This window comes from Ambystoma mexicanum, chromosome 4q (assembly GCF_040938575.1).
Source record: "Ambystoma mexicanum isolate Mex_15411 chromosome 4q, UKY_AmexF1_1, whole genome shotgun sequence".
NCBI classification, from domain to species: Eukaryota; Metazoa; Chordata; class Amphibia; order Caudata; family Ambystomatidae; genus Ambystoma; species Ambystoma mexicanum.
This window is the reverse complement of record NC_090928.1, coordinates 498,910,752-498,935,699: the sequence shown is the minus strand read 5'-3', so window position 1 is coordinate 498,935,699 and position 24,948 is coordinate 498,910,752.

Genomic DNA, 24,948 nt, shown 5'->3' with positions numbered 1-24,948 from the left:
CACATACCATTTCCGTAGATATCCAGTTAATCCAAATCCCAGGATATAAATCACCACAAATAAACAAAAGATAAATGCAAGTAAGCTTCATATGACAAATGACCTATTATTACGAATACATACGGCTAATGGGAGGAGATTGATATGTAGCTTTGCATTGTACATAAGAATGAGCCAGGCCTGGGAGGGGAGGGGGTCGAATGCAGCCCTCCAGAGCCTGGTGTGTGTGTTAGCATTACAGAGCTTTTACACCCAACTTCTGACTTTGTTTATTATTTGTGTCTGAGTGCCGAGTCCCTGGAGTGCCTGAGACAGTGTAAGGGAGCTAGATGAGCACTAGTATCGGGGGGAGCAGGACGGACACATGTAAAAATGTTCCCCTCAGTCATATGTGATAAGTGTCCAAGAGCAGGTATGTCTTTAATATAATTTTTCCTACCTTTCACTGTTTTCATTATGGTGAGCTTTTTTAGAAATGTACGAGAAGAAGCATTTTTCCCTTTCATCATTTTCTGATTCTTTTGTTTTCTTTAAATTTAAAGTTGTACCCCCCGTATCTCTGGCCCTCATTTTTCTGCTCTTCTTGGGTTTTGCGTTATATGTCTCAGAGGTAGTTTGGACAGAACATATATCCTTATTATTCCCAGATGAGTGAGGTTCTTTGTTCACAACTATAGTGTTAACTTCATTTTTAGCAATAGTCGTTCTGACTTCTTCGTCAGACTCAATTGAATTGGCGAGTGATATAAGATTTACGTATTAGGTCTCATAGGTGTTTCATTTTCATGAGCATGACAAGTAGGAACGAAAGGACGATCAATAATAGACAGTTCTTCTATTTTAAGATTAATATTGGCAAGCATGATCGTATGAGCTCTTAGCTCATCCATAAGTTGTCATAAAGGGTAACAAAAGAGTTTATAACCATATTGAGTGCAGATAGGGTTGGTGAGGTAAGGTGAATACAATCGTCCACTTCTATAAGGGTATGATGAATATTATTTGCCCCATAGGAACCTTTGTCCTACAAGGAATTCGTTGATAAATCTCCTCCACTTAAAATTCGTAAGTTCCGTCGGGGAACCTTGAAGGGGTGGGTCACAAGTATGTTGTACCACCCTGTTACCATTACGCCTTACGTCTTATGGAATCTACATGCTCAATTAAATTGAGATCATTCAAATCATTCATATGAGTATGGTCTATAGTAGAGACTGCTTTAACACAAGCAACCTTATTCACTGTATTTGCATCTGATACTTTCAAAAAATCAGTAATCGTCTGCCCCGCGATTGGGCACATAGATGAATGCAGAGATGAGCTACATCAAAAAAAACGTTTTGAGGATTTTGTTGCTACCCTTCCCCTTTTTGGGCGGGCACCGGTGCGCAGAGCCTCCTCATCTTGTCCTTCCATATCATTTAAAGAGACATGCATACAACACTGGTCATCCCCCAGATTATTCCTCAGCACAGAAACAATTTCTGCTTCCTTATGGGGTTGACAGGCTGAAATGGGAACATGTTCAACAAAAATAGTAACTTCACTCATCTGTGCCTTGTTATATTCACTATTTACTGTGGTGGTAGAAAAGCCAGGCACCAGGGCCCCAATCTGACTTCTCAAACCTGATCGCAAAGCCATAATTCACCACACAGGAGATTCCCAAAGTAATTCGTTCCCACTGCTCAAAGGGTAAAATACCCAAGAGTCACTGTGGTAATACGTGTCACAGCGCACAATAGTCCTTCCTGATTACAATAGTTCACTTCCAAGGCTCAAAGAGCAAATAGACCAAACAGTCACCATGGCATGATATCACTCAGATAACAGAAGTCTTTCCGAGGCACGGGAACAAGAGAACAGATTTGCAAATCCAGTAGCTCAAAGGGTGAGAATGCCACTGTTACCGCAGTAAAAATATCAGAAATTGTTTAGTTTTAGCACAGAATTTCCTCAAATAAGGTATAATTCACGTGTAGTGGAATCAGTCAAAGAAGGCAAACATATTTAAATATTCACTTTACTGATGTTGAAGTCTTGAGTTTTAAACAAGGACTGATACTCCCCACGGCCCCCTCCCGGATCCCATGGACGAACACAGACCACCACTGACCACTTGCACATGTTTCCGCATGCGCTCCGTGCCAGGAGGGGTTTTTATGTTGATGAACGTCTTCTTCTTGGTTGCGTCATCGGGCTGGCACAGGAATTAAAGTAACAGCACCACTGCAGAACGGGTGCCATAAGTAATGTAGCAAAAATGTCCTGCACACGGAGCCTGCACAGTCACCACAGTCCACTTGCTCTCACTTCCCCCTCTATATGACCGCACCTTCATTCAGTGGGACTGTCTGCTGCTTCGAGGCTGGCCTGAATTCTGCTCAAAGCCTGCCCCTGAGAGCCTCTCACAAGCTGGCCTAGGTTCAACTCACCTGATGGTCCGGACCTTCGCTATTCCTACATCTGACTGCCACCCACTGCCTTGCCTTGATTCCCTTTGCCTGACTCCAACTCTGTGCCAGCATCACTGTCACTCACTACCTCATCCTGATTAGCCTGGGTCTGATTGTCCTGCTATGCATACATCTGACTACCTGACACAGCGTGGCCGGTCTCCCGCTCACAGCCTGCACTTTACTGCCACTCACTGTGAGGGACAGATTACTGCGCGGCTCAAGTCCCACTCACCTAATGGGGCAGACTTTCTCAAAAGCCTAGGCCTAACTTCTACTTTCAGACTGGGTTTGGCTCCTGCTCAGTGTCTTCACCTGGCACTCTGTGCCTGGCTTCCCCTTCATGTCATTATCACTGGCACTCACAGCCTGTTGTTGACTTATGCTCATAGCCTGGACCTGACTGTCCCTCAAGCCTATAAAAATGACTATCTCGGACAGCACAATTTACCGCCCAATCTCCAGCGAGAAGATGGTTTTTAAGACACAGTTAAACTCATGGTGTCTCCTTTCAAGGCACAACTACTATATTGTGTTATTTTGATTGATAGTTCTAAATCATTAATTTGCCATCTTGCCATCTGTAGTGCACACATCACCCACAATGAGTGGGTGGGAGTTGCAGCTGCAACCCCATATATTTGACGGTGGGGAGGGGCAGAAGTGGGTGGGGCAGCAATGGGTGATGTGCTGCCGCCCCGAAGCGGCACATGTGTGTTAGAAAATATGTGAGCCCTGGCACTTATTTATTTACAAATTAAGCACTTCTCCCACAAACCTTGGCGGCCCGACATCCACTCACAGCATCGGCCTGCCTGAATACCCGACAAAGTGTGGACCTACATGTCTCTCTCGGGCCATGGTGAGGGTTCTGCACTAACCGAGAGAGGTGGGGGTGCAGAGAGAAGACAGGGCGTGCGTTTCTTTAGAGCAGCTGACACCAGCGTGAGAAGAAAAGAGACTGCCAGCCCGAGGAGGAGCAGGCCCCTCACCAAAACTGACAATGTGTATCACCAGGACAAGGGCTCTTTGACGAGCTGCAGCGGCCGCCAGCCACAACGACGTGTGCAGGAACTCTTGGGATACAAAACCTAGGGCCTAACTCAAATAACATTTAGCACAGAACAAAGAGACTTGACACTGCAAAAATACACTTTGCACCAGGCCTAAATCACAGAAAAGTACTTTTTGGAATATGCAAGGGGAACATGCCGAGGCATGAGCAACACACATGACACCTTCGCTTTTTGGATGCCACATCGTCGGGTCCTTTGCCTTTCTTGAAACGCGCTAAATGGGCCTGATTCACACACAAAAGCAATGTGAGCGAGGACCCTATGCGCGCAACTGCTCGAGCAGTAAAACAAAAAAAGACGCGCCCATTCGGTAACAATAGGAAACGTCCTGCCGACCGCATCCACCTTCTCACAAACATGCTGTAGGAAGGGTTTATAATCAATGATTTGTTATAGGAAAATGTATTATTCAAACGTGTACGAGAAATGTTAAAAAAAAGGGCGAGGAAAGCAATACAAGTTCTATCACAGACACCGCAAAAATGTGTATATTGGTTTTTTTATTGTATATATACACATATATATGTGTGTGTGTATATTGCAGGACACATATTTTGCCACACAGTACACATGTTGGTTCAGCGTGGAGAAGGGGTAGGAGCCGAATGTGACATGTGGCACATGCCACAGCGTGCCACAGCATGCCACCAATCTCTGGACTGGCTGATGGAAAATGTGCAGTTTTAAGGAGTTCAAACATATTGTACAAGTGAAAAATACCCTCTCAATCATTGTGGGATTGTTTTATATTGAAACACTTTCAGCAAATGCATAGTTTAAGTACTTATCATAACACAGCATGTCACCAATCTCGGTACTAGCTGATGTCAAATTTGCTGTTTAAATGACTTTTAAGACATTAAACAAGTGAGTTAAAAGCCTCACAATCCTTTTGCGATGTTAATAAATCAAATTTAAAAAAAATTGAGGATTCTGACAACTGCCTAGAACTTTCAACTTCATGCATTGTAGTCTGCAGTTCTACAGTTTCACCAACACTTTACCTTTGAAATATATGGTGCTAGTTCTTATGACCTATTCAAATAGCAGGGTCCCACAGTCCCTTTTCCTTGGAAATATATGGTGCTAGTTCTTATGACCTATTCAAATAGCAGGGTCCCACAGTCCCTTTTCAGTGTCAATTCTAACGTGGCATGCCACCTAGATATGTCTTATATCTCCTTCAAATCAGTGTTTTCATTGCTTCAAAATTACTTCAGGCATCTCACCTCTTAGTCTCTTGTTTTATGTTTCATACCTTTCAGCAATTGAATGTTTGGAAGCACTTGGAACTCCAGCATGCCACAGCATGTCACCCCTCTCGGGACTAGCTGATGTCAAATTTACTGTTTAAATAACTTTTAAGACATTAAACAAGTGAGTTAAAAGCCTGACAATCCTTTTGTGATGTTAATAAATCAAATTTAAAAAAAAGAGGATAGGATTGTGACAGCTGCCTAAAACTTTCAACTTCATGCACTGTAGTCTGCAGTTCTACAGTTGCACCAACGCTTTACCTTGGAAATATCTGGTGCTAGTTCTTATGACCTATTCAAACAGCAGGGTCCCACAGTCCCTTTTTAGTGTCAATTCTAACGTGGCATGCCACCTAGATATGTCTTATATCTCCTTCAAATCAGTGTTTTCATTGCTTCAAAATTACTTCAGGCATCTCACCTCTTAGTCTCTTGTTTTATGTTTCATACCTTTCAGCAATTGAATGTTTGGAAGCACTTGGAACTCCAGCATGCCACAGCATGTCACCCCTCTCGGGACTAGCTGATGTCAAATTTACTGTTTAAATAACTTTTAAGACATTAAACAAGTGAGTTAAAAGCCTGACAATCCTTTTGTGATGTTAATAAATCAAATTTAAAAAAAAGAGGATAGGATTCTGACAGCTGCCTAAAACTTTCAACTTCATGCACTGTAGTCTGCAGTTCTACAGTTGCACCAACGCTTTACCTTGGAAATATTTGGTGCTAGTTCTTATGACCTATTCAAACAGCAGGGTCCCACAGTCCCTTTTTAGTGTCAATTCTAACGTGGCATGCCACCTAGATATGTCCTATATCTCCTTCAAATCAGTGTTTTCATTGCTTCAAAATTACTTCAGGCATCTCACCTCTTAGTCTCTTGTTTTATGTTTCATACCTTTCAGCAATTGAATGTTTGGAAGCACTTGGAACTCCAGCATGCCACAGCATGTCACCCCTCTCGGGACTAGCTGATGTCAAATTTACTGTTTAAATGACTTTTAAAACATTAAACAAGTGAGTTAAAAGCCTGACAATCCTTTTGCGATGTTAATAAATAAAAAAAAAAATAAAGAAGATTCTGAGGGCTGCCTAGAACTTTCAACCTCCTGCACTGTAGTCTGCAGTTCTAAAGTTGCACCAACGCTTTATATTGAAAATTTCTGGTACTAGTTCTTACGACCTATTCAAACAGCAGGGTCCCACAGTCCCTTTTCAGTGTCAATTCTAACGTGGCATGCCACCTAGATATATCTTATATCTCCTTCAAATCAGTGTTTTCATTACTTCAAAATTACTTCAGGCATCTCACCTCTTAGTCTCTTGTCTTAAGTTTCATACCTTGCAGCAATTGAATGTTAGGAAGCACTTGAAACTCCAGCATGCCACAGCATGTCACCCCTCTCGGGACTAGCTGATGTCAAATTTACTGTTTAAATAACTTTTAAGACATTAAACAAGTGAGTTAAAAGCCTGACAATCCTTTTGCGATGTTAATAAATCAAATTAAAAAAAATAAGGTTTCTGACAGCTGTCTAGAACTTTCAACCGCAAGCACTGTAGTCTGCAGTTCTACAGAGGCAGCAACGCTTTACATTGGGAATATCTGGTGCTAGTTCTTATGACCTATTCAAACAGCAGGGTCCCATAGTCCCTTTTCAGTGTCAATTCTAACATGGCATTCCACCTAGATATGTCTTATATCTCCTTCAAATCAGTGTTTTCATTGCTTCAAAATTACTTCAGGCATCTCACCTCTTAGTCTCTTGTTTTATGTTTCATACCTTTCAGCAATTGAATGTTTGGAAGCACTTGGAACTCCAGCATGCCACAGCATGTCACCCCTCTCGGGACTAGCTGATGTCAAATCTACTGTTTAAATGACTTTTAAGACATTAAACAAGTGAGTTAAAAGCCTGACAATCCTTTTGCGATGTTAATAAATCAAAAAAAAAAAATAAAGATTCTGACAGCTGCCTAGAACTTTCACCCTCATGCACTGTATTCTGCAGTTCTACAGTTGCACCAACGCTTTATACTGGAAATTTCTGGTACCTGTTCTTATGACCTATATAAACAGCAGGGTCCCACAGTCCCTTTTCAGTGTCAATTCTAACGTGGCATGCCACCTAGATATATCTTATATCTCCTTCAAATCAGTGTTTTCATTACTTCAAAATTACTTCAGGCATCTCACCTCTTAGTCTCTTGTCTTATGTTTCATACCTTTCAGCAATTGAATGTTTGGAAGCACTTGGAACGCCAGCATGCCACAGCATGTCACCCCTCTCGGGACTAGCTGATGTCAAATTTACTGTTTAAATGACTTTTAAGACATTAAACAAGTGAGTTAAAAGCCTGACAATCCTTTTGCGATGTTAATAAATCAAAAAAAAAAAAATGAAGATTCTGACGGCTGCCTAGAACTTTCACCCTCATGCACTGTAGTCTGCAGTTCTACAGTTGCACCAACGCTTTACCTTGGAAATATCTGGTGCTAGTTCTTATGACCTATTCAAACAGCAGGGTCCCACAGTCCCTTTTTAGTGTCAATTCTAACGTGGCATGCCACCTAGATATGTCTTATATCTCCTTCAAATCAGTGTTTTCATTGCTTCAAAATTACTTCAGGCATCTCACCTCTTAGTCTCTTGTTTTATGTTTCATACCTTTCAGCAATTGAATGTTTGGAAGCACTTGGAACTCCAGCATGCCACAGCATGTCACCCCTCTCGGGACTAGCTGATGTCAAATTTACTGTTTAAATGACTTTTAAGACATTAAACAAGTGAGTTAAAAGCCTGACAATCCTTTTGCGATGTTAATAAATCAAAAAAAAAAAAAATGAAGATTCTGACAGCTGCCTAGAACTTTCAACTTCATGCACTGTAGTCTGCAGTTCTACAGTTGCACCAACGCTTTACCTTGGAAATATCTGGTGCTAGTTCTTATGACCTATTCAAACAGCAGGGTCCCACAGTCCCTTTTTAGTGTCAATTCTAAGATGGCATGCCACCTAGATATGCTTATATCTCCTTCAAATCAGTGTTTTCATTGCTTCAAAATTACTTCAGGCATCTCACCTCTTAGTCTCTTGTTTTATGTTTCATACCTTTCAGCAATTGAATGTTTGGAAGCACTTGGAACTCCAGCATGCCACAGCATGTCACCCCTCTCGGGACTAGCTGATGTCAAATTTACTGTTTAAATAACTTTTAAGACATTAAACAAGTGAGTTAAAAGCCTGACAATCCTTTTGTGATGTTAATAAATCAAATTAAAAAAAAAGAGGATAGGATTCTGACAGCTGCCTAGAACTTTCAACTTCATGCAATGTAGTCTGCAGTTCTACAGTTGCACCAACGCTTTACCCTGGAAATATCTGGTGCTAGTTCTTATGACCTATTCAAACAGCAGGGTCCCACAGTCCCTTTTTAGTGTCAATTCTAACGTGGCATGCCACCTAGATATGTCTTATATCTCCTTCAAATCAGTGTTTTCATTGCTTCAAAATTACTTCAGGCATCTCACCTCTTAGTCTCTTGTCTTAAGTTTCATACCTTGCAGCAATTGAATGTTAGGAAGCACTTGAAACTCCAGCATGCCACAGCATGTCACCCCTCTCGGGACTAGCTGATGTCAAATTTACTGTTTAAATAACTTTTAAGACATTAAACAAGTGAGTTAAAAGCCTGACAATCCTTTTGCGATGTTAATAAATCAAATTAAAAAAAATAAGGTTTCTGACAGCTGTCTAGAACTTTCAACCGCAAGCACTGTAGTCTGCAGTTCTACAGAGGCAGCAACGCTTTACATTGGGAATATCTGGTGCTAGTTCTTATGACCTATTCAAACAGCAGGGTCCCATAGTCCCTTTTCAGTGTCAATTCTAACATGGCATTCCACCTAGATATGTCTTATATCTCCTTCAAATCAGTGTTTTCATTGCTTCAAAATTACTTCAGGCATCTCACCTCTTAGTCTCTTGTTTTATGTTTCATACCTTTCAGCAATTGAATGTTTGGAAGCACTTGGAACTCCAGCATGCCACAGCATGTCACCCCTCTCGGGACTAGCTGATGTCAAATCTACTGTTTAAATGACTTTTAAGACATTAAACAAGTGAGTTAAAAGCCTGACAATCCTTTTGCGATGTTAATAAATCAAAAAAAAAAAAGAGGATAGGATTCTGACAGCTGCCTAGAACTTTCACCCTCATGCACTGTATTCTGCAGTTCTACAGTTGCACCAACGCTTTATACTGGAAATTTCTGGTACCTGTTCTTATGACCTATATAAACAGCAGGGTCCCACAGTCCCTTTTCAGTGTCAATTCTAACGTGGCATGCCACCTAGATATATCTTATATCTCCTTCAAATCAGTGTTTTCATTACTTCAAAATTACTTCAGGCATCTCACCTCTTAGTCTCTTGTCTTATGTTTCATACCTTTCAGCAATTGAATGTTTGGAAGCACTTGGAACGCCAGCATGCCACAGCATGTCACCCCTCTCGGGACTAGCTGATGTCAAATTTACTGTTTAAATGACTTTTAAGACATTAAACAAGTGAGTTAAAAGCCTGACAATCCTTTTGCGATGTTAATAAATCAAAAAAAAAAAATGAAGATTCTGACGGCTGCCTAGAACTTTCACCCTCATGCACTGTAGTCTGCAGTTCTACAGTTGCACCAACGCTTTACCTTGGAAATATCTGGTGCTAGTTCTTATGACCTATTCAAACAGCAGGGTCCCACAGTCCCTTTTTAGTGTCAATTCTAACGTGGCATGCCACCTAGATATGTCTTATATCTCCTTCAAATCAGTGTTTTCATTGCTTCAAAATTACTTCAGGCATCTCACCTCTTAGTCTCTTGTTTTATGTTTCATACCTTTCAGCAATTGAATGTTTGGAAGCACTTGGAACTCCAGCATGCCACAGCATGTCACCCCTCTCGGGACTAGCTGATGTCAAATTTACTGTTTAAATGACTTTTAAGACATTAAACAAGTGAGTTAAAAGCCTGACAATCCTTTTGCGATGTTAATAAATCAAAAAAAAAAAAAATGAAGATTCTGACAGCTGCCTAGAACTTTCAACTTCATGCACTGTAGTCTGCAGTTCTACAGTTGCACCAACGCTTTACCTTGGAAATATCTGGTGCTAGTTCTAATGACCTATTCAGACAGCAGGGTCCCACAGTCCCTTTTTAGTGTCAATTCTAAGATGGCATGCCACCTAGATATGCTTATATCTCCTTCAAATCAGTGTTTTCATTGCTTCAAAATTACTTCAGGCATCTCACCTCTTAGTCTCTTGTTTTATGTTTCATACCTTTCAGCAATTGAATGTTTGGAAGCACTTGGAACTCCAGCATGCCACAGCATGTCACCCCTCTCGGGACTAGCTGATGTCAAATTTACTGTTTAAATAACTTTTAAGACATTAAACAAGTGAGTTAAAAGCCTGACAATCCTTTTGTGATGTTAATAAATCAAATTAAAAAAAAAGAGGATAGGATTCTGACAGCTGCCTAGAACTTTCAACTTCATGCAATGTAGTCTGCAGTTCTACAGTTGCACCAACGCTTTACCCTGGAAATATCTGGTGCTAGTTCTTATGACCTATTCAAACAGCAGGGTCCCACAGTCCCTTTTTAGTGTCAATTCTAACGTGGCATGCCACCTAGATATGTCTTATATCTCCTTCAAATCAGTGTTTTCATTGCTTCAAAATTACTTCAGGCATCTCACCTCTTAGTCTCTTGTTTTATGTTTCATACCTTTCAGCAATTGAATGTTTGGAAGCACTTGGAACTCCAGCATGCCACAGCATGTCACCCCTCTCGGGACTAGCTGATGTCAAATTTACTGTTTAAATGACTTTTAAGACATTAAACAAGTGAGTTAAAAGCCTGACAATCCTTTTGCGATGTTAATAAATCAAAAAAAAAAAAAATGAAGATTCTGACAGCTGCCTAGAACTTTCAACTTCATGCACTGTAGTCTGCAGTTCTACAGTTGCACCAACGCTTTACCTTGGAAATATCTGGTGCTAGTTCTTATGACCTATTCAAACAGCAGGGTCCCACAGTCCCTTTTTAGTGTCAATTCTAACGTGGCATGCCACCTAGATATGTCTTATATCTCCTTCAAATCAGTGTTTTCATTGCTTCAAAATTACTTCAGGCATCTCACCTCTTAGTCTCTTGTTTTATGTTTCATACCTTTCAGCAATTGAATGTTTGGAAGCACTTGGAACTCCAGCATGCCACAGCATGTCACCCCTCTCGGGACTAGCTGATGTCAAATTTACTGTTTAAATAACTTTTAAGACATTAAACAAGTGAGTTAAAAGCCTGACAATCCTTTTGTGATGTTAATAAATCAAATTAAAAAAAAAGAGGATAGGATTCTGACAGCTGCCTAGAACTTTCAACTTCATGCAATGTAGTCTGCAGTTCTACAGTTGCACCAACGCTTTACCCTGGAAATATCTGGTGCTAGTTCTTATGACCTATTCAAACAGCAGGGTCCCACAGTCCCTTTTTAGTGTCAATTCTAACGTGGCATGCCACCTAGATATGTCTTATATCTCCTTCAAATCAGTGTTTTCATTGCTTCAAAATTACTTCAGGCATCTCACCTCTTAGTCTCTTGTTTTATGTTTCATACCTTTCAGCAATTGAATGTTTGGAAGCACTTGGAACTCCAGCATGCCACAGCATGTCACCCCTCTCGGGACTAGCTGATGTCAAATTTACTGTTTAAATGACTTTTAAGACATTAAACAAGTGAGTTAAAAGCCTGACAATCCTTTTGCGATGTTAATAAATCAAAAAAAAAAAAAAATGAAGATTCTGAGGGCTGCCTAGAATTTTCAACTTCATGCACTGTAGTCTGCAGTTCTACAGTTGCACCAACACTTTACCTTAGGAATTTTTGGTGCCAGTTCTTATGACCTATTCAAACAGCAGGGTCCCACAGTCCCTTTTTAGTGTCAATTCTAACGTGGCATGCCACCTAGATATGTCTTATATCTCCTTCAAATCAGTGTTTTCATTGCTTCAAAATTACTTCAGGCATCTCACCTCTTAGTCTCTTGTTTTATGTTTCATACCTTTCAGCAATTGAATGTTTGGAAGCACTTGGAACTCCAGCATGCCACAGCATGTCACCCCTCTCGGGACTAGCTGATGTCAAGTTTACTGTTTAAATGACTTTTAAGACATTAAACAAGTGAGTTAAAAGCCTGACAATCCTTTTGCGATGTTAATAAATCAAAAAAAAAAAAAAATGAAGATTCTGAGGGCTGCCTAGAACTTTCAACCTCATGCACTGTAGTCTGCAGTTGTACAGTTGCACCAACCCTTTACAGTGGAAATTTCTGGTGCTAGTTCTTATGACCTATTCAAACAGCAGGGTCCCACAGTCCCTTTTCAGTGTCAATTCTAACGTGGCATGCTACCTAGATATATCTTATATCTCCTTCAAATCAGTGTTTTCATTACTTCAAAATTAATTCAGGCATCTCACCTCTTAGCCTCTTGTCTTATGTTTCATACCTTTCAGCAATTGAATGTTTGGAAGCACTTGAAACTCCAGCATGCCACAGCATGTCACCCCTCTCGGGACTAGCTGATGTCAAATTTACTGTTTAAATAACTTTTAAGACATTAAACAAGTGAGTTAAAAGCATGACAATCCTTTTGCGATGTTAATAAATCAAAAAAAAAAAAAGAGGATAGGATTCTGACAGCTGCCTAGAACTTTCAACTTCATGCACTGTAGTCTGCAGTTCTACAGTTGCACCAACGCTTTACCTTGGAAATTTCTGGTACCAGTCCTCATAACCTATTCAAACAGCAGGGTCCCACAGTCCCTTTTCAGTGTCAATTCTAACATGGCATGCCACCTAGATATATCTTATATCTCCTTCAAATCAGTGTTTTCATTACTTCAAAATTACTTCAGGCATCTCACCTCTTAGTCTCTTGTCTTATGTTTCATATCTTTCAGCAATTGAATGTTTGGAAGCACTTGGAACGCCAGCATGCCACAGCATGTCACCCCTCTCGGGACTAGCTGATGTCAAATTTACTGTTTAAATGACTTTTAAAACATTAAACAAGTGAGTTAAAAGCCTGACAATCCTTTTGTGATGTTAATAAATCAAATTTTAAAAAAAAGAGGATAGGATTCTGACAGCTGCCTAGAACTTTCAACTTCATGCACCGTAGTCTGCAGTTCTACAGTTGCACCAACGCTTTACCTTGGAAATATCTGGTGCTAGTCCTCATGACCTATTCAAACAGCAGGGTCCCATAGTCCCTTTTTAGTGTCAATTCTAACATGGCATGCCACCTAGATATGCTTATATCTCCTTCAAATCAGTGTTTTCATTGCTTCAAAATTACTTCAGGCATCTCACCTCTTAGTCTCTTGTTTTATGTTTCATACCTTTCAGCAATTGAATGTTTGGAAGCACTTGGAACTCCAGCATGCCACAGCATGTCACCCCTCTCGGGACTAGCTGATGTCAAGTTTACTGTTTAAATGACTTTTAAGACATTAAACAAGTGAGTTAAAAGCCTGACAATCCTTTTGCGATGTTAATAAATCAAAAAAAAAAAAAATGAAGATTCTGAGGGCTGCCTAGAACTTTCAACCTCATGCACTGTAGTCTGCAGTTGTACAGTTGCACCAACCCTTTACATTGGAAATTTCTGGTGCTAGTTCTTATGACCTATTCAAACAGCAGGGTCCCACAGTCCCTTTTCAGTGTCAATTCTAACGTGGCATGCCACCTAGATATATCTTATATCTCCTTCAAATCAGTGTTTTCATTACTTCAAAATTATTTCAGGCATCTCACCTCTTAGTCTCTTTTCTTATGTTTCATACCTTTCAGCAATTGAATGTTTGGAAGCACTTGGAACTCCAGCATGCCACAGCATGTCACCCCTCTCGGGACTAGCTGATGTCAAATTTACTGTTTAAATGACTTTTAAGACATTAAACAAGTGAGTTAAAAGCCTGACAATCCTTTTGCGATGTTAATAAATCAAAAAAAAAAAAAAATGAAGATTCTGACAGCTGCCTAGAACTTTCAACTTCATGCACTGTAGTCTGCAGTTCTACAGTTGCACCAACGCTTTACCTTGGAAATAACTGGTGCTAGTCCTTATGACCTATTCAAACAGCAGGGTCCCACAGTCCCTTTTTAGTGTCAATTCTAACATGGCATGCCACCTAGATATGCTTATATCTCCTTCAAATCAGTGTTTTCATTGCTTCAAAATTACTTCAGGCATCTCACCTCTTAGTCTCTTGTTTTATGTTTCATACCTTTCAGCAATTGAATGTTTGGAAGCACTTGGAACTCCAGCATGCCACAGCATGTCACCCCTCTCGGGACTAGCTGATGTCAAATTTACTGTTTAAATAACTTTTAAGACATTAAACAAGTGAGTTAAAAGCCTGACAATCCTTTTGTGATGTTAATAAATCAAATTAAAAAAAAAGAGGATAGGATTCTGACAGCTGCCTAGAACTTTCAACTTCATGCACTGTAGTCTGCAGTTCTACAGTTGCACCAACGCTTTACCTTGGAAATTTCTGGTACCAGTCCTCATAACCTATTCAAACAGCAGGGTCCCACAGTCCCTTTTCAGTGTCAATTCTAACGTGGCATGCCACCTAGATATATCTTATATCTCCTTCAAATCAGTGTTTTCATTACTTCAAAATTACTTCAGGCATCTCACCTCTTAGTCTCTTGTCTTATGTTTCATATCTTTCAGCAATTGAATGTTTGGAAGCACTTGGAACGCCAGCATGCCACAGCATGTCACCCCTCTCGGGACTAGCTGATGTCAAATTTACTGTTTAAATGACTTTTAAAACATTAAACAAGTGAGTTAAAAGCCTGACAATCCTTTTGTGATGTTAATAAATCAAATTTAAAAAAAAAGAGGATAGGATTCTGACAGCTGCCTAGAACTTTCAACTTCATGCACTGTAGTCTGCAGTTCTACAGTTGCACCAACGCTTTACCTTGGAAATATCTGGTGCTAGTCCTTATGACCTATTCAAACAGCAGGGTCCCACAGTCCCTTTTTAGTGTCAATTCTAACATGGCATGCCACCTAGATATGCTTATATCTCCTTCAAATCAGTGTTTTCATTGCTTCAAAATTACTTCAGGCATCTCACCTCTTAGTCTCTTGTTTTATGTTTCATACCTTTCAGCAATTGAATGTTTGGAAGCACTTGGAACTCCAGCATGCCACAGCATGTCACCCCTCTCGGGACTAGCTGATGTCAAGTTTACTGTTTAAATGACTTTTAAGACATTAAACAAGTGAGTTAAAAGCCTGACAATCCTTTTGCGATGTTAATAAATCAAAAAAAAAAAAATGAAGATTCTGAGGGCTGCCTAGAACTTTCAACCTCATGCACTGTAGTCTGCAGTTGTACAGTTGCACCAACCCTTTACATTGGAAATTTCTGATGCTAGTTCTTATGACCTATTCAAACAGCAGTGTCCCACAGTCCCTTTTCAGTGTCAATTCTAACGTGGCATGCCACCTAGATATATCTTATATCTCCTTCAAATCAGTGTTTTCATTACTTCAAAATTACTTCAGGCATATCACCTCTTAGTCTCTTGTCTTATGTTTCATACCTTTCAGCAATTGAATGTTTGGAAGCACTTGGAACTCCAGCATGCCACAGCATGTCACCCCTCTCGGGACTAGCTGATGTCAAATTTACTGTTTAAATGACTTTTAAGACATTAAACAAGTGAGTTAAAAGCCTGACAATCCTTTTGCGATGTTAATAAATCAAAAAAAAAAAAAAATGAAGATTCTGACAGCTGCCTAGAACTTTCAACTTCATGCACTGTAGTCTGCAGTTCTACAGTTGCACCAACGCTTTACCTTGGAAATAACTGGTGCTAGTTCTTATGACCTATTCAAACAGCAGGGTCCCACAGTCCCTTTTTAGTGTCAATTCTAACATGGCATGCCACCTAGATATGCTTATATCTCCTTCAAATCAGTGTTTTCATTGCTTCAAAATTACTTCAGGCATCTCACCTCTTAGTCTCTTTTTTTTTTTTTTGTTTCATACCTTTCAGCAATTGAATGTTTGGAAGCACTTGGAACTCCAGCATGCCACAGCATGTCACCCCTCTCGGGACTAGCTGATGTCAAATTTACTGTTTAAATAACTTTTAAGACATTAAACAAGTGAGTTAAAAGCCTGACAATCCTTTTGTGATGTTAATAAATCAAATTAAAAAAAAAGAGGATAGGATTCTGACAGCTGCCTAGAACTTTCAACTTCATGCACTGTAGTCTGCAGTTCTACAGTTGCACCAACCCTTTACATTGGAAATTTCTGGTGCTAGTTCTTATGACCTATTCAAACAGCAGTGTCCCACAGTCCCTTTTCAGTGTCAATTCTAACGTGGCATGCCACCTAGATATATCTTATATCTCCTTCAAATCAGTGTTTTCATTACTTCAAAATTACTTCAGGCATATCACCTCTTAGTCTCTTGTCTTATGTTTCATACCTTTCAGCAATTGAATGTTTGGAAGCACTTGGAACTCCAGCATGCCACAGCATGTCACCCCTCTCGGGACTAGCTGATGTCAAATTTACTGTTTAAATGACTTTTAAGACATTAAACAAGTGAGTTAAAAGCCTGACAATCCTTTTGCGATGTTAATAAATCAAAAAAAAAAAAAAATGAAGATTCTGACAGCTGCCTAGAACTTTCAACTTCATGCACTGTAGTCTGCAGTTCTACAGTTGCACCAACGCTTTACCTTGGAAATAACTGGTGCTAGTTCTTATGACCTATTCAAACAGCAGGGTCCCACAGTCCCTTTTTAGTGTCAATTCTAACGTGGCATGCCACCTAGATATATCTTATATCTCCTTCAAATCAGTGTTTTCATTACTTCAAAATTACTTCAGGCATCTCACCTCTTAGTCTCTTGTCTTAAGTTTCATACCTTGCAGCAATTGAATGTTAGGAAGCACTTGAAACTCCAGCATGCCACAGCATGTCACCCCTCTCGGGACTAGCTGATGTCAAATTTACTGTTTAAATAACTTTTAAGACATTAAACAAGTGAGGTAAAAGCCTGACAATCCTTTTGCGATGTTAATAAATCAAATTAAAAAAAATAAGGTTTCTGACAGCTGTCTAGAACTTTCAACCGCAAGCACTGTAGTCTGCAGTTCTACAGAGGCAGCAACACTTTACATTGGGAATATCTGGTGCTAGTTCTTATGACCTATTCAAACAGCAGGGTCCCATAGTCCCTTTTCAGTGTCAATTCTAACATGGCATTCCACCTAGATATGTCTTATATCTCCTTCAAATCAGTGTTTTCATTGCTTCAAAATTACTTCAGGCATCTCACCTCTTAGTCTCTTGTTTTATGTTTCATACCTTTCAGCAATTGAATGTTTGGAAGCACTTGGAACTCCAGCATGCCACAGCATGTCACCCCTCTCGGGACTAGCTGATGTCAAATCTACTGTTTAAATGACTTTTAAGATATTAAACAAGTGAGTTAAAAGCCTGACAATCCTTTTGCGATGTTAATAAATCAAAAAAAAAAAATAAAGATTCTGACAGCTGCCTAGAACTTTCACCCTCATGCACTGTATTCTGCAGTTCTACAGTTGCACCAACGCTTTATACTGGAAATTTCTGGTACCTGTTCTTATGACCTATTTAAACAGCAGGGTCCCACAGTCCCTTTTCAGTGTCAATTCTAACGTGGCATGCCACCTAGATATATCTTATATCTCCTTCAAATCAGTGTTTTCATTACTTCAAAATTACTTCAGGCATCTCACCTCTTAGTCTCTTGTCTTATGTTTCATACCTTTCAGCAATTGAATGTTTGGAAGCACTTGGAACGCCAGCATGCCACAGCATGTCACCCCTCTCGGGACTAGCTGATGTCAAATTTACTGTTTAAATGACTTTTAAGACATTAAACAAGTGAGTTAAAAGCCTGACAATCCTTTTGCGATGTTAATAAATCAAAAAAAAAAAAAAATGAAGATTCTGAGGGCTGCCTAGAACTTTCAACCTCATGCACTGTAGTCTGCAGTTGTACAGTTGCACCAACCCTTTACATTGGAAATTTCTGGTGCTAGTTCTTATGACCTATTCAAACAGCAGGGTCCCACAGTCCCTTTTCAGTGTCAATTCTAACGTGGCATGCCACCTAGATATATCTTATATCTCCTTCAAATCAGTGTTTTCATTACTTCAAAATTACTTCAGGCATCTCACCTCTTAGTCTCTTGTTTTATGTTTCATACCTTTCAGCAATTGAATGTTTGGAAGCACTTGGAACTCCAGCATGCCACAGCATGTCACCCCTCTCGGGACTAGCTGATGTCAAATTTACTGTTTAAATGACTTTTAAGACATTAAACAAGTGAGTTAAAAGCCTGACAATCCTTTTGCGATGTTAATAAATCAAAAAAAAAAAAAATGAAGATTCTGACAGCTGCCTAGAACTTTCAACTTCATGCACTGTAGTCTGCAGTTCTACAGTTGCACCAACGCTTTACCTTGGAAATATCTGGTGCTAGTTCTTATGACCTATTCAAACAGCAGGGTCCCACAGTCCCTTTTTAGTGTCAATTCTAACATGGCATGCCACCTAGATATGCTTATATCTCCTTCAAATCAGTGTTTTCATTGCTTCAAAATTACTTCAGGCATCTCACCTCTTAGTCTCTTGTTTTATGTTTCATACCTTTCAGCAATTGAATGTTTGGAAGCACTTGGAACTCCAGCATGCCACAGCATGTCACCCCTCTCGGGACTAGCTGATGTCAAGTTTACTGTTTAAATGACTTTTAAGACATTAAACAAGTGAGTTAAAAGCCTGACAATCCTTTTGCGATGTTAATAAATAAAAAAAAAAAAAAAATGAAGATTCTGACAGCTGCCTAGAACTTTCAACTTCATGCACTGTAGTCTGCAGTTCTACAGTTCACCAACGCTTTACATTGCAAATTTCTGGTGCTAGTTCTTATGACCTATTCAAACAGCAGGGTCCCACAGTCCCTTTTCAGTGTCAATTCTAACGTGGCATGCCACCTAGATATATCTTATATCTCCTTCAAATCAGTGTTTTCATTACTTCAAAATTACTTCAGGCATCTCACCTCTTAGTCTCTTGTCTTAAGTTTCATACCTTGCAGCAATTGAATGTTAGGAAGCACTTGAAACTCCAGCATGCCACAGCATGTCACCCCTCTCGGGACTAGCTGATGTCAAATTTACTGTTTAAATAACTTTTAAGACATTAAACAAGTGAGTTAAAAGCCTGACAATCCTTTTGCGATGTTAATAAATCAAATTAAAAAAAATAAGGTTTCTGACAGCTGTCTAGAACTTTCAACCGCAAGCACTGTAGTCTGCAGTTCTACAGAGGCAGCAACGCTTTACATTGGGAATATCTGGTGCTAGTTCTTATGACCTATTCAAACAGCAGGGTCCCATAGTCCCTTTTCAGTGTCAATTCTAACATGGCATTCCACCTAGATATGTCTTATATCTCCTTCAAATCAGTGTTTTCATTGCTTCAAAATTACTTCAGGCATCTCACCTCTTAGTCTCTTGTTTTATGTTTCATACCTTTCAGCAATTGAATGTTTGGAAGCACTTGGAACTCCAGCATGCCACAGCATGTCACCCCTCTCGGGACTAGCTGATGTCAAATCTACTGTTTAAATGACTTTTAAGATATTAAACAAGTGAGTTAAAAGCCTGACAATCCTTTTGCGATGTTAATAAATCAAAAAAAAAAATAAAGATTCTGACAGCTGCCTAGAACTTTCACCCTCATGCACTGTATTCTGCAGTTCTACAGTTGCACCAACGCTTTATACTGGAAATTTCTGGTACCTGTTCTTATGACCTATTTAAACAGCAGGGTCCCACAGTCCCTTTTCAGTGTCAATTCTAACGTGGCATGCCACCTAGATATATCTTATATCTCCTTCAAATCAGTGTTTTCATTACTTCAAAATTACTTCAGGCATCTCACCTCTTAGTCTCTTGTCTTATGTTTCATACCTTTCAGCAATTGAATGTTTGGAAGCACTTGGAACGCCAGCATGCCACAGCATGTCACCCCTCTCGGGACTAGCTGATGTCAAATTTACTGTTTAAATGACTTTTAAGACATTAAACAAGTGAGTTAAAAGCCTGACAATCCTTTTGCGATGTTAATAAATCAAAAAAAAAAAAATGAAGATTCTGACGGCTGCCTAGAACTTTCACCCTCATGCACTGTAGTCTGCAGTTCTACAGTTGCACCAACACTTTACCTTAGGAATTTCTGGTGCCAGTTCTTATGACCTATTCAAACAGCAGGGTCCCACAGTCCCTTTTTAGTGTCAATTCTAACGTGGCATGCCACCTAGATATGTCTTATATCTCCTTCAAATCAGTGTTTTCATTGCTTCAAAATTACTTCAGGCATCTCACCTCTTAGTCTCTTGTTTTATGTTTCATACCTTTCAGCAATTGAATGTTTGGAAGCACTTGGAACTCCAGCATGCCACAGCATGTCACCCCTCTCGGGACTAGCTGATGTCAAGTTTACTGTTTAAATGACTTTTAAGACATTAAACAAGTGAGTTAAAAGCCTGACAATCCTTTTGCGATGTTAATAAATCAAAAAAAAAAAAAAATGAAGATTCTGAGGGCTGCCTAGAACTTTCAACCTCATGCACTGTAGTCTGCAGTTGTACAGTTGCACCAACCCTTTACATTGGAAATTTCTGGTGCTAGTTCTTATGACCTATTCAAACAGCAGGGTCCCACAGTCCCTTTTCAGTGTCAATTCTAACGTGGCATGCCACCTAGATATATCTTATATCTCCTTCAAATCAGTGTTTTCATTACTTCAAAATTACTTCAGGTATCTCACCTCTTAGTCTCTTGTTTTATGTTTCATACCTTTCAGCAATTGAATGTTTGGAAGCACTTGGAACTCCAGCATGCCACAGCATGTCACCCCTCTCGGGACTAGCTGATGTCAAATTTACTGTTTAAATGACTTTTAAGACATTAAACAAGTGAGTTAAAAGCCTGACAATCCTTTTGCGATGTTAATAAATCAAAAAAAAAAAAAAATGAAGATTCTGACAGCTGCCTAGAACTTTCGACTTCATGCACTGTAGTCTGCAGTTCTACAGTTGCACCAACGCTTTACATTGGAAGTTTCTGGTGCTAGTTCTTATGACCTATTCAAACAGCAGGGTCCCACAGTCCCTTTTCAGTGTCAATTCTAACGTGGCATGCCACCTAGATATATCTTATATCTCCTTCAAATCAGTGTTTTCATTACTTCAAAATTACTTCAGGCATCTCACCTCTTAGTCTCTTGTCTTAAGTTTCATACCTTGCAGCAATTGAATGTTAGGAAGCACTTGAAACTCCAGCATGCCACAGCATGTCACCCCTCTCGGGACTAGCTGATGTCAAATTTACTGTTTAAATAACTTTTAAGACATTAAACAAGTGAGTTAAAAGCCTGACAATCCTTTTGCGATGTTAATAAATCAAATTAAAAAAAATAAGGTTTCTGACAGCTGTCTAGAACTTTCAACCGCAAGCACTGTAGTCTGCAGTTCTACAGAGGCAGCAACGCTTTACATTGGGAATATCTGGTGCTAGTTCTTATGACCTATTCAAACAGCAGGGTCCCATAGTCCCTTTTCAGTGTCAATTCTAACATGGCATTCCACCTAGATATGTCTTATATCTCCTTCAAATCAGTGTTTTCATTGCTTCAAAATTACTTCAGGCATCTCACCTCTTAGTCTCTTGTTTTATGTTTCATACCTTTCAGCAATTGAATGTTTGGAAGCACTTGGAACTCCAGCATGCCACAGCATGTCACCCCTCTCGGGACTAGCTGATGTCAAATCTACTGTTTAAATGACTTTTAAGACATTAAACAAGTGAGTTAAAAGCCAGACAATCCTTTTGCGATGTTAATAAATCAAAAAAAAAAAATAAAGATTCTGACAGCTGCCTAGAACTTTCACCCTCATGCACTGTATTCTGCAGTTCTACAGTTGCACCAACGCTTTATACTGGAAATTTCTGGTACCTGTTCTTATGACCTATTTAAACAGCAGGGTCCCACAGTCCCTTTTCAGTGTCAATTCTAACGTGGCATGCCACCTAGATATATCTTATATCTCCTTCAAATCAGTGTTTTCATTACTTCAAAATTACTTCAGGCATCTCACCTCTTAGTCTCTTGTCTTATGTTTCATACCTTTCAGCAATTGAATGTTTGGAAGCACTTGGAACGCCAGCATGCCACAGCATGTCACCCCTCTCGGGACTAGCTGATGTCAAATTTACTGTTTAAATGACTTTTAAGACATTAAACAAGTGAGTTAAAAGCCTGACAATCCTTTTGCGATGTTAATAAATCAAAAAAAAAAAAATGAAGATTCTGACGGCTGCCTAGAACTTTCACCCTCATGCACTGTAGTCTGCAGTTCTACAGTTGCACCAACACTTTACCTTAGGAATTTCTGGTGCCAGTTCTTATGACCTATTCAAACAGCAGGGTCCCACAGTCCCTTTTTAGTGTCAATTCTAACGTGGCATGCCACCTAGATATGTCTTATATCTCCTTCAAATCAGTGTTTTCATTGCTTCAAAATTACTTCAGGCATCTCACCTCTTAGTCTCTTGTTTTATGTTTCATACCTTTCAGCAATTGAATGTTTGGAAGCACTTGGAACTCCAGCATGCCACAGCATGTCACCCCTCTCGGGACTAGCTGATGTCAAGTTTACTGTTTAAATGACTTTTAAGACATTAAACAAGTGAGTTAAAAGCCTGACAATCCTTTTGCGATGTTAATAAATCAAAAAAAAAAAAAAATGAAGATTCTGAGGGCTGCCTAGAACTTTCAACCTCATGCACTGTAGTCTGCAGTTGTACAGTTGCACCAACCCTTTACATTGGAAATTTCTGGTGCTAGTTCTTATGACCTATTCAAACAGCAGGGTCCCACAGTCCCTTTTCAGTGTCAATTCTAACGTGGCATGCCACCTAGATATATCTTATATCTCCTTCAAATCAGTGTTTTCATTACTTCAAAATTACTTCAGGCATCTCACCTCTTAGTCTCTTGTCTTATGTTTCATACCTTTCAGCAATTGAATGTTTGGAAGCACTTGGAACTCCAGCATGCCACAGCATGTCACCCCTCTCGGGACTAGCTGATGTCAAATTTACTGTTTAAATGACTTTTAAGACATTAAACAAGTGAGTTAAAAGCCTGACAATCCTTTTGCGATGTTAATAAATCAAAAAAAAAAAAAAATGAAGATTCTGACAGCTGCCTAGAACTTTCACCCTCATGCACTGTAGTCTGCAGTTCTACAGTTGCACCAACACTTTACCTTAGGAATTTCTGGTGCCAGTTCTTATGACCTATTCAAACAGCAGGGTCCCACAGTCCCTTTTTAGTGTCAATTCTAACGTGGCATGCCACCTAGATATGTCTTATATCTCCTTCAAATCAGTGTTTTCATTGCTTCAAAATTACTTCAGGCATCTCACCTCTTAGTCTCTTGTTTTATGTTTCATACCTTTCAGCAATTGAATGTTTGGAAGCACTTGGAACTCCAGCATGCCACAGCATGTCACCCCTCTCGGGACTAGCTGATGTCAAGTTTACTGTTTAAATGACTTTTAAGACATTAAACAAGTGAGTTAAAAGCCTGACAATCCTTTTGCGATGTTAATAAATCAAAAAAAAAAAAAAATGAAGATTCTGAGGGCTGCCTAGAACTTTCAACCTCATGCACTGTAGTCTGCAGTTGTACAGTTGCACCAACCCTTTACATTGGAAATTTCTGGTGCTAGTTCTCATGACCTATTCAAACAGCAGGGTCCCACAATCCCTTTTCAGTGTCAATTCTAACGTGGCATGCCACCTAGATATATCTTATATCTCCTTCAAATCAGTGTTTTCATTACTTCAAAATTACTTCAGGCATCTCACCTCTTAGTCTCTTGTTTTATGTTTCATACCTTTCAGCAATTGAATGTTTGGAAGCACTTGGAACTCCAGCATGCCACAGCATGTCACCCCTCTCGGGACTAGCTGATGTCAAATTTACTGTTTAAATGACTTTTAAGACATTAAACAAGTGAGTTAAAAGCCTGACAATCCTTTTGCGATGTTAATAAATCAAAAAAAAAAAAAATGAAGATTCTGACAGCTGCCTAGAACTTTCAACTTCATGCACTGTAGTCTGCAGTTCTACAGTTGCACCAACGCTTTACCTTGGAAATATCTGGTGCTAGTTCTTATGACCTATTCAAACAGCAGGGTCCCACAGTCCCTTTTTAGTGTCAATTCTAACTTGGCATGCCACCTAGATATGTCTTATATCTCCTTCAAATCAGTGTTTTCATTGCTTCAAAATTACTTCAGGCATCTCACCTCTTAGTCTCTTGTTTTATGTTTCATACCTTTCAGCAATTGAATGTTTGGAAGCACTTGGAACTCCAGCATGCCACAGCATGTCACCCCTCTCGGGACTAGCTGATGTCAAATTTACTGTTTAAATGACTTTTAAGACATTAAACAAGTGAGTTAAAAGCCTGACAATCCTTTTGCGATGTTAATAAATCAAAAAAAAAAAAAAATGAAGATTCTGACAGCTGCCTAGAACTTTCAACTTCATGCACTGTAGTCTGCAGTTCTACAGTTGCACCAACGCTTTACATTGGAAGTTTCTGGTGCTAGTTCTTATGACCTATTCAAACAGCAGGGTCCCACAGTCCCTTTTCAGTGTCAATTCTAACGTGGCATGCCACCTAGATATATCTTATATCTCCTTCAAATCAGTGTTTTCATTACTTCAAAATTACTTCAGGCATCTCACCTCTTAGTCTCTTGTCTTAAGTTTCATACCTTGCAGCAATTGAATGTTAGGAAGCACTTGAAACTCCAGCATGCCACAGCATGTCACCCCTCTCGGGACTAGCTGATGTCAAATTTACTGTTTAAATAACTTTTAAGACATTAAACAAGTGAGTTAAAAGCCTGACAATCCTTTT